Source organism: Pteropus vampyrus, unplaced genomic scaffold (assembly GCF_000151845.1).
Source record: "Pteropus vampyrus isolate Shadow unplaced genomic scaffold, Pvam_2.0 Scaffold613, whole genome shotgun sequence".
Taxonomy (NCBI): Eukaryota; Metazoa; Chordata; class Mammalia; order Chiroptera; family Pteropodidae; genus Pteropus; species Pteropus vampyrus.
The window spans coordinates 71,382-80,834 of record NW_011889394.1 but is presented as its reverse complement, the minus strand read 5'-3'; the positions used below and the strand labels follow the sequence as shown (position 1 = coordinate 80,834).

General features: G+C 36.4%; 1 pseudogene; it reads right to left on the bottom strand.

The window, feature by feature from the left end:
* Window positions 1–3,718: 3,718 nt before the first annotated feature.
* On the bottom strand, window positions 3,719–4,658 carry LOC105308679 (annotated as a pseudogene).
* Between the last annotated feature and the right edge of the window lie 4,795 nt (window positions 4,659–9,453).

The window sequence follows — 9,453 nt, the reverse complement described above, 5'->3', positions numbered from 1 at the left end:
TAAAAAGATATATGCTCCCCCTATGTTCACTGCAGCACTATTTACAATAGCCAAGATATAGAGGCAACCTAAATATCCATCAATAGATGATTGGAGAAATAAGTTTGGTATCTATATACAATAGAGTATTATTCAGCCATAAAAAAAAAAAAGGAAGAAAGACATTTACCACTGTAACAACATGGATGGACCTAGAGAATATTATATTAAGTAAAGTAAGTCAGACAGAGAAATACAAATATCATATGATTTCACTTTATGTGGAATCTAAAGAAAATAATAAATAAGCAACATGAAAACAGAATCATAGATACAGAGAGCAAACTGGTGATTACTAGCTTGGAGGGGGGTAGAGATTCTGGGTGAAAAAGGCGAAGGGATTAAGAAGTACAAATTGGTAGTTACAAAATAATCACAGGGATGAGAAGTACAGCATAGGTAATATAGTCGATAATATTGTAATAACCATGTATAGTGAGTGCCAGGTGAGTACTAGACTAATTAGCAGATCACTTTGTAAATTACATAAATGTCTAACCACTATAGGTACACTTGAAACTAATATAAAATAATATTAAATATCAACTCAATTGGAAAAAAAGGCATCCAATGGACACAAAGGATGGCTTTTTGATGTCACATAGACTATTATCAGAACAAGTATGAAAATAATATTTTTAAATAATGGAATGTAAAATAAAGGAATAATAAATAATATATTATTTCTCCTCAATTTATCATTTCAATAATCACAGGCATTATTGCTCCTCTTTACCTAAGTGAACTAGCAAGATGTAAATAATTCTATTCTCTTAGCTTGAATAAGTATTTTTGGAAAGGTAAAAGCAATATTCTCCAAAAAATGCAAATTGAGTGCTGAAAAAATCATTAATTCTGACTAGTTATTCATTCATTTCAGTTGATTTGATTTAGAACAAATCAGCAGGGTGCCAGAGACAGTAAGATATAAGTAGAATAGGCATCTACTGTGAACGCTCCTTCAAAAACTTCCTTCCACAATCGCCCTACACCGTGTGAGCAGCCATCATCTCATCTCCACTTTCAGTGTCCATATCACAGGTTTCCACTGCAGATGTCCACACCATAGTTTCTCTCTCTGGGAGCTGTAGGCAAAACAAAATGCTTAGGTGGAATTCAAACAGACATTGGTTATGCAAAAATTTAGGGAGGAGCAAAAAGAAAGAGTGATTAAAGCTACAAAGGTATGTTGCATGAAGTGTTGGAGTGAACAGATAAGCCTTTAAGGAAACTAGAATCCACCTGAGGTCAGGTGTTGGATGCCATGCCTAAACTGTGCTTGAATCCAGCATCTCAGGAAATGCTGCTGCTATAGCCCACTCTGCTCAAAACATACTTTGAACCCTTGCTTCACTATTCTTGCTCTCTGGCTTCCCTGCATCAGGGACTTGAGTCTCTGTCTATGGTACACCCCTGTGGATTAAATATTTTGCTAGGTACATAATATATGTGGTTTGGGATTTCTCCTGACTTTTTTTTTCTTTCAAATTCTTCTTAGATTATCCAATTATAGAACACAACCAAGTCTCATTCCACCATCAAACCCAACCTGGGCCTCCACACCTCAGCCTGGGTCTGACCTTTTGTGTTCTTGCTTAGGTGGAATGAGTCTCACTCAGGTACTACCTAGATACAGGAGAGTACCTGCATCTCTCAGAAACCTTGGGACAAGAAGAAAGATCAATTTGCTAAAGAAGGTAGAGATAGAGCCATTTTGTGTAAGGAATAGCTCCAATTCAGGAACAAATTGCTGAGCTACAAGAAGAACTCTGAAAACAGGTCAAATGAATTTTGTTTTTCCTATCCAGACATTCATTCATTGATGGCAAATAATTGAGATACTCACTCAAGAAATTATCTCTCATCCTTACCATCCCACGAAAACAAAAAATTGAAAAGTATCTTGCTTCTCCTTATAAAACATTTCTCAGCAATTCTTTATTGGAGTAGGAAGTAGGGGATTCAGAAAAACAAACAAAAACATTCAACCTTCAACAGCTCCTCTGTGAGGTCCCTCCACATCCCAGAAAAAATTGTATTCCACATTTTCTGCTATATTTCATATCTTTATTTATCATGGGTTGTTCTAATTAGTTGCATATCTGTTTATTTACTCCAGTAGACTATGACTTATTCCAGTAGAATCATGTCTTCTTCATCTTTGCATTCCTTACCTCTAACACAAAATTATTCATCAAATGACATCTACATGAGTTAAAATGAAAGGAAATTAGATCACATCTTTTATTCTTGTAAACTGTTCTATTTTGAACATGTGAGCAGCTATAACCAAGAAATTGAGGAATGAGGAGAGGTCTTCAAATGCACTCAGAGATGCTTGAAAAGGGATATACCAACTTTGAAATAATTCGAGATGTATATTCACCTTCTCCTTTAAGCTCTTGTTTAATGAGAAGCAAAGGAATTAGTACTAAGAGTGTTTGGGGGCACTTAAGGAAAGTGACTAGACAAGAGCTTATTTCCACTGCAGGAGCATGTGCTGGCTCACTACAGTAGCTGGAAGCAAAGACACAGCAGAGCTGAATTGATCTGGCAGGTTCCTTGATTGCTCTCTGATTCTGAGAAATATAGACAGAAGAAAAAAATTGGTTTATGCCTCTGTCTCCCCCCTTTCCATCACCCTCTTCCCAGTGTCCTTCCCCCTCTACTGTTAGAATAAACTTCATAGCAACTATATGCCCCAAGTGTGATAAGATTCTCAATGAATTCAGTCATGAAAACAATAGCTCATTGTACTAAAATAGCATTTTTTTCATTCTTAGCACTTTTCAACCAAAACAAAGAAAAAAGAAAAATTAGAAAGAAAAAATAAATGAAGGAATAGAGAAAAAAGTCAAATCCTTTCAGTTAAATGGAGAAGCCAAAGACACAAAACGATAGCAGCTTAGTCCCAAAATTGTCCCCTAGTTCTACAGAGCAATATAAAGCCAAGCCTAGATTTTGAAATATGGTATCAGAGCACAGTCACCCTTGCATAGATTTCCCCATCTGCCTTTTCCACAGTCTCATTTACATGGCGCACATCTACAGTCAGGGCCTGCATCCAAGTCAAAGCCCAACAGACAGGGTTTTAGGAGATTCAGTACACCAATATCTCTGCTTCACTCATAAAAGAACTACCTCAGATCCCAGACAAAAATCCCTCTCTTTACACAATTTCTTTATATTCTTTAAGGGTGCTACTTAAAGCCATGGGGATGAAACTCCCCCCCCACCTTCTTTTTTTCACCAGCATCTATACCAATAAAAGTAGGGGTTACCCAATTCAAGTATTTGAGGAGACAATCAATTTGGCCAAGTGTCAGGGTGGGGGGGAAAGAAGAGAAGAAAATGTAAGAGGATGAAGAAAATAAAGATTGTGAAGCAGAAGGTCCAGGTTGTTCTGCCTCCTGGGCAAATACCTCATCAGCAGTATGATATCTTTAAGAAAGCACAGTTTCCAGAGTCAGAAAACCAGCTCCAAATTCTTCATTCTGTCATCGCTTCCAAGTATTCATCAACAAGACACTTTAACTTTTTGAATCTTAGCCCTCACGTTATAAAATGAAGATAATCATAGTATACCTGTACTCTCAAATTCAAAAATATTTGTGAAAACCATATCAAAATATCTTTCAAGCTATAAAGTGCAGTTGAAGTATTAGTTGCCCTTCTCTCTCTACAACTCTTCAGAAAGGAAGCCCAGTTGATATAAGACTTTCCTCAGGGCTGATTTTACTTCCTTATTCCTGAGGCTGTAGATCAAGGGGTTCAGCATGGGAGTAACCAGGTTATTCAGGACCTGAACAGTGGCATCCAGCCAGGGACTTGGGGTGGGCCTTAGGTAGATGAGGACCACTGGCATGTAGAAAAGTAGAATAGCAGTGAGGTGGGCACTGCAGGTGGAGAAGGCGCGACGTCGGCCCTCCGCAGAGCGAATCTGCAGGATGGAGTAGACAATGCGACTGTAGGAGGTGAGGATGAGAAGGAAGCAACTGAGGGTCATGAGGCCCACACTGATGAACCCCACCATCTCCAGGGCAGAGGTATCTGCACAAACCAGCTTCAGCATCACTGGGATATCACAGAAGAAATAGTCCACTTCATTGGGGCCACAATAGGGCAATTGGAAGGTGAGAGTGGTTAGAAAGGTGGCCTGGATACAGCCAAAAAGTGAGGTTCCCAGGGCTAGAATGGCACACACTCTGTGGCTCATAATTATTGTGTAGCGCAGAGGGTAACATATGGCAACAAAGCGGTCGTAGGCCATCACTGTGTACAGGAAACACTCAGCACAGCCCAGGAAATGGTAGAAGAAGAGCTGGGATGCACAGCCTGCATAGGAAATGGTTCGGCTATTCCCTGAGAGGTAGAAGAGCATCTTGGGGGAACTCACAGAGGGAAAAAATATGTCACACACAGACAGTTTACACAAGAAGAAGTACATGGGAATATGAAGTCGAGTGGAGGAGACAATTGCCAGTAGGATGAGCAGGTTTCCCATAAGGGTGAAGATGTAGAAGGACAAAAACAGGACAAAGAGCATGGTCTCCAGATCCTCTGTGTGTGGGATGCCCACACAGGAGGATAAACTCGGTCACCACTGAGACATTCCTCATAGCTGTGAGAAAGTGAGACCTTGAAAAGGGACCCAAGACACAAAAGTCTGAACACCAATATTAAATTATCAAGCTTTTTGCTGATGAGTGCTTTGGCTTTGTTTTTAACAAGCAACAACCAGCCTTCTTATGAGTGGCACAATCTATACAAAAATATCAGGTAATAAGAAATGCTTATTTCAGAGCCACAGTCTATTCAACTCTTGGAAAGAATGTTTTATGGAGGCAGGTGGTTATCCTCTATGACAAGATCAGAAGTTTAAAAATATATTCAAAACATTCTCATGTTAAGAGATGTTTTACAGTTGTTTAATTTATGGATTTACTTTCTTTAGTCATATTTATATTTTGAACTTTCACAATATCTTTTAGTAACAAACTCCCACTATTTACTACCCTCTGAAAAGTATCAGAAAAAGAAATTGCATTAGAAATCAGAACACAAATTAAATCCTGGCTTTGCTATTTATTAGCTATACTAGTTAAAATAATTTACATAACATTTTTCATAGATATAGCCCCATTATCTACAAAATGAAAATTATAATTATTATAACAACATCAAAAACAAAAATACCCTGGTATCATAGTAAAGTTTATGAAATGTCTGTAAAAATATCGAGCAAAAAACATAAGTCTTAATGAAAAATGTTATTTTCTTTTATATATCTTAAACTTATTTCTTTAAGTACCTACCTTTAATGATGGTATTATTTGAAATATGTTGTATTAAATAATATTATTGAATAGACTTAGATTATATTTTCTTCATTTTACATTTTTACAGATTTGGGAGGTCTGACATCCCCAACTCCATGAAGAGATGATGCTCTGGTTATTCTGGTCCTTTTAACATTTTCTAAGTAGACTTGAGGCAACTCTGAAATGTTAAGCAAAAGAAATATTAGCAGCAAGGAAAGCATCAAATTTATGTTACTGTGATGAAGAAAGAAATATAGTGACCCATAGAGCAGAAAGGCGAAGACCTTTCATAACTTGCATAATAATAATTAATAATAATAAAAGTAGATTCATGAATATACACATGCCATTTAACGAATCTTTACTATCTTCCAAGGACTGGGCTTACTGCTTTAAAAACATGATTCATTTTTTTAAAAAAATAACCCTATAGGAAGAAATTATCACTGTGATTTCCATCTATAGAGCAGGAAACTGAAGCTTACAAAATTAAGCAAGTTGCCCAGATTTACAGAGCGAGTAAGTGACAGAACTAAAACTAAAACCTGTCTCATGCCATTGTCCACGCCCTGAATCATTAGGAAACTGCTCTCTGTTTGCCTCTGCTTTTTAAGACAGTCTGTTCCACTGCTAGGCAATGACATCCTTCTGGATGGGTTCACATCATCATCTTCTACTAAGGTAGGAAAAATGTTTTTGTCTTATTTCTTCCTGGTCATTTTCAGTCTTGATTTCAGAGCACACTTGTGAGTATCTAATTTAGTTTTAGAAATCAAACAACAGGCTGATCCCACACCTTTGACACTATACCTTAACATCGACTTCAATATAGGAGCTTTTAAGTTACAGAGCCGCATTCATTATGGAGATTCCAATCATAAACTGTGGCAAGTGCCATTTAAAAACATATTTAAAGAGAATGACCAAGCCAAAATGAACAATTCACATGCCACCCTAGAAGTGAGCAAAGGTAAAGATGGCAAAGAAACAGTGATATTCTGGAGGAGAAATGCTGCTGACGTCCTGCTGCTTGTTACTAACTCTAGCCACACCTGAATAGTATCTCTGAGCCACACAAATTTCTGAGCTCTGGATCATCAATTACTGGTCAGCAAAGGTTCTCAGAGGTCTTTGGTCCTTGCCTATGATCAGACATCATGATAATGAATGATTATATAATTCTATTTGATTTTTAAGTCCATTTTAGGAGGAAAAGAAGTCTGCAAGAACTGAGAAGGTCCCTGTGTGTGCACTCATTAGTGTATGAGGAACAGAGGCTAACTGTGAAACATGAGCAGCAGTTTAAACACTCACAGTCCACCTGAGAATACAGTCAGTTTTTCCAAAGTGTTTTTGTAAGACCAAATTTACAAAGCTAGTACTGTTTCTCAGTAGAGCACAGAGGGCTCTAGCCAAAGGAGCTTCAGTTCTCTTACTTATAAAGAATTGAGTCTCATAGGGTTTGTATAATCAAGACCTGTACACACTCATTTTCCCTGGATTGCTCCCCTGGAAGGTTTTTCGGACCCCCTTAAGCCCTACTTTGGACTCGTTGATGGCTCTGAGGGAGCAATTAGTTTGTGAACCTAATTTATCATACAGCCATGAAACAATAGTAATGAGATCATCAGGAAGGGATTCTGTAAAGTGGGAAATATCTATGGTCTTCCAAGACTATTTGCAAGGTAGAACGAGCTCTGATATTAACCTCACATCATTTGCAACACTACTCTTTTTATTTTTTTACATCTTTCAAGCCTTTGCTTGTGATAGATTTCTCATTGCTTTTGAAAATATCTATATATCCATATGACTATGTAGTTATCTCTAATAAACATCAGTATTTAAACAGTAATTTAATCAGCTAATAATAATTCATTATGTGTCGACTATTATTATGTGTCTTTCAAATCATTATTCTTAAAGAGAATTAGTCACATACAAGGCAAATTCATAGAATAGAGGGGCTGTAATCCATCTCAAAAGAAAAATACATTGGCTAAAAAGCTAATAATAATTCAGTGTAAGGGCTTACCATGTGCTAAGTATTATGATAAATATTTAAATTAATTATTAGAACAATTATTTAATCTCTGAAGGAAACTTTGTAAAGTAGGTGTCATTATTTGACAAAGAAACTGAAAAACAGATTAAATAACTTGAAGATTACACAACTAAACAGTGACTGAGCCGAGACTCTTTAATTTCAAAGTCAATGCTTTTAAGCGCTATCTCATGAATTATAGAGATTTGGGTTTTGCACTCTTTAAGCAGAGATATAATATGGTTTTCAGTTTTTGCAGAGCTGGTGGAGATATTTGATAAGTGCCGTTCCATGTGGTGACTCAGGAATCGTGGGCAGTTCTGGTAGACAGATTTATTTTCAATGTAGATAGGAACTGCTCAATTATTAGACGTACATCTAAATGTACATCAATGAAATAAGCAACCTCGTGAGAAGGTTATCTCCTTGTCACTGGAAATGTCGAACAAGATAAAAAGAAAATAATTTTTCATGTATGACACTGAGGCTATTCTCAATTTGAATGAACAACCTGATTTAAAGTTCTTACTAATTCCAAAATGATTTGATTTTATTTGTATTGTAAAACTTTCAGTGACACTGACTTAACACAATAAAAGTGAAACTTTAATGGTGATAATTCAACTAAATCCTATGCAAAAGAAGTCATGAATATGACTATAGTGATTACAGAAGTAACGATTATAATCTCATTTTTATAAAAACATTTTAAAAAGAGGAGAAACACATGTCACAGAGGGAGTCAAGATGCTATTCAGACAGGGTCCTGCAAGACGGGAGTGGCTTAGTGAATAGACCACAGCTTTAATAATAGCTAACATTACTGTGCATTTGCTATATACCAGAACTGTGCTGAGTGCTCTATGTGTGTTGTCTCTTTTGAGTCTCTCTAGAAATCTATCAGGTAGGTAGTATTATCTTCCTCATTTTTAGTAGAGCATTTAGTCTTAATGAATTTAAACAACTTAACTGAATAGAATTGGTTAAAGGTAGAACTGTATCTCAAATCTGAGATAATATGACTCCTCCCTTTGAGTTGCAAAGAAAAATAAGATTATAACTAATTTTGATTTTTAAATACTCTTTCATAACTAAGATTACCTTACATTTGTGGTTGCTCAAGTTGTCCAATGTACTTTTTATGTTAGTATAATTAATTCAAGAACTATGTAATGTAGTTCTTATTAACCTTGTTTGGCAAGTAAGAAAATTGAAATTCAGAGCAATTGTGACTTTCCTAAACAGTAGAAGAGCCCAGGTGTTCTCCAACTTAGCTCTCTTTCCACTACATCATCATTGCTTCTCAAAAATGATTTCATACAGAAAACTGCTACCCTGAATGAGAGGAAAATTATTAATAGACTCATTTCAGAGATTTGATGGTGCGTTATACATGCCTTTAGGTCACTACTGTATTTATTTATTTTGTATTCCCTGACAAGATTATGGCATTAAACTATAATGAGAGACAGAGACAGAGACAGAGACAGAGACAGAGACAGAGACTTGTTCAACACAGTCCTGTTTCATAGAAAATGAGTTCCAGGAAGTTCAGAGCTGTTTTGCTCTAGTATACTTGTAGAGAAATTTGTCTTATACTTGTTTATTTAATGAATTAATTTGTTTTATTACGATGACCTTGGTTAAGGAAATCCAGTAAGTTTTCGGTGTACAATGTAACAATAAGATATATATATGCCTTACTTTTACCCCATCTACCTCCCCTCCCCCACTACACTTTGGTAATCACTAGTCTGTTGTCCATGTCCATGAGTTTCTGTTTATTTGTCCTGTTCACTTGTTGCTTTTAGGTTTATATCCCACATATAAGTGATAACATGTGGTTTTCAACTTTTTCTGTCTGGCTTATTTCGCTTAGCATGATTAGCTCAAAGTCCATTAATGTTGTCGCAAATGGCAGTATTTCATTTCTTCTTATGGCTGACTAATATTCCATTGTATATATGTACCACAGCTTCTTTATCCAAACATCTATCATAGGACACTTCAGTTGCTTCCATGTCCTGATCACCGTGGATAATGTTGCTA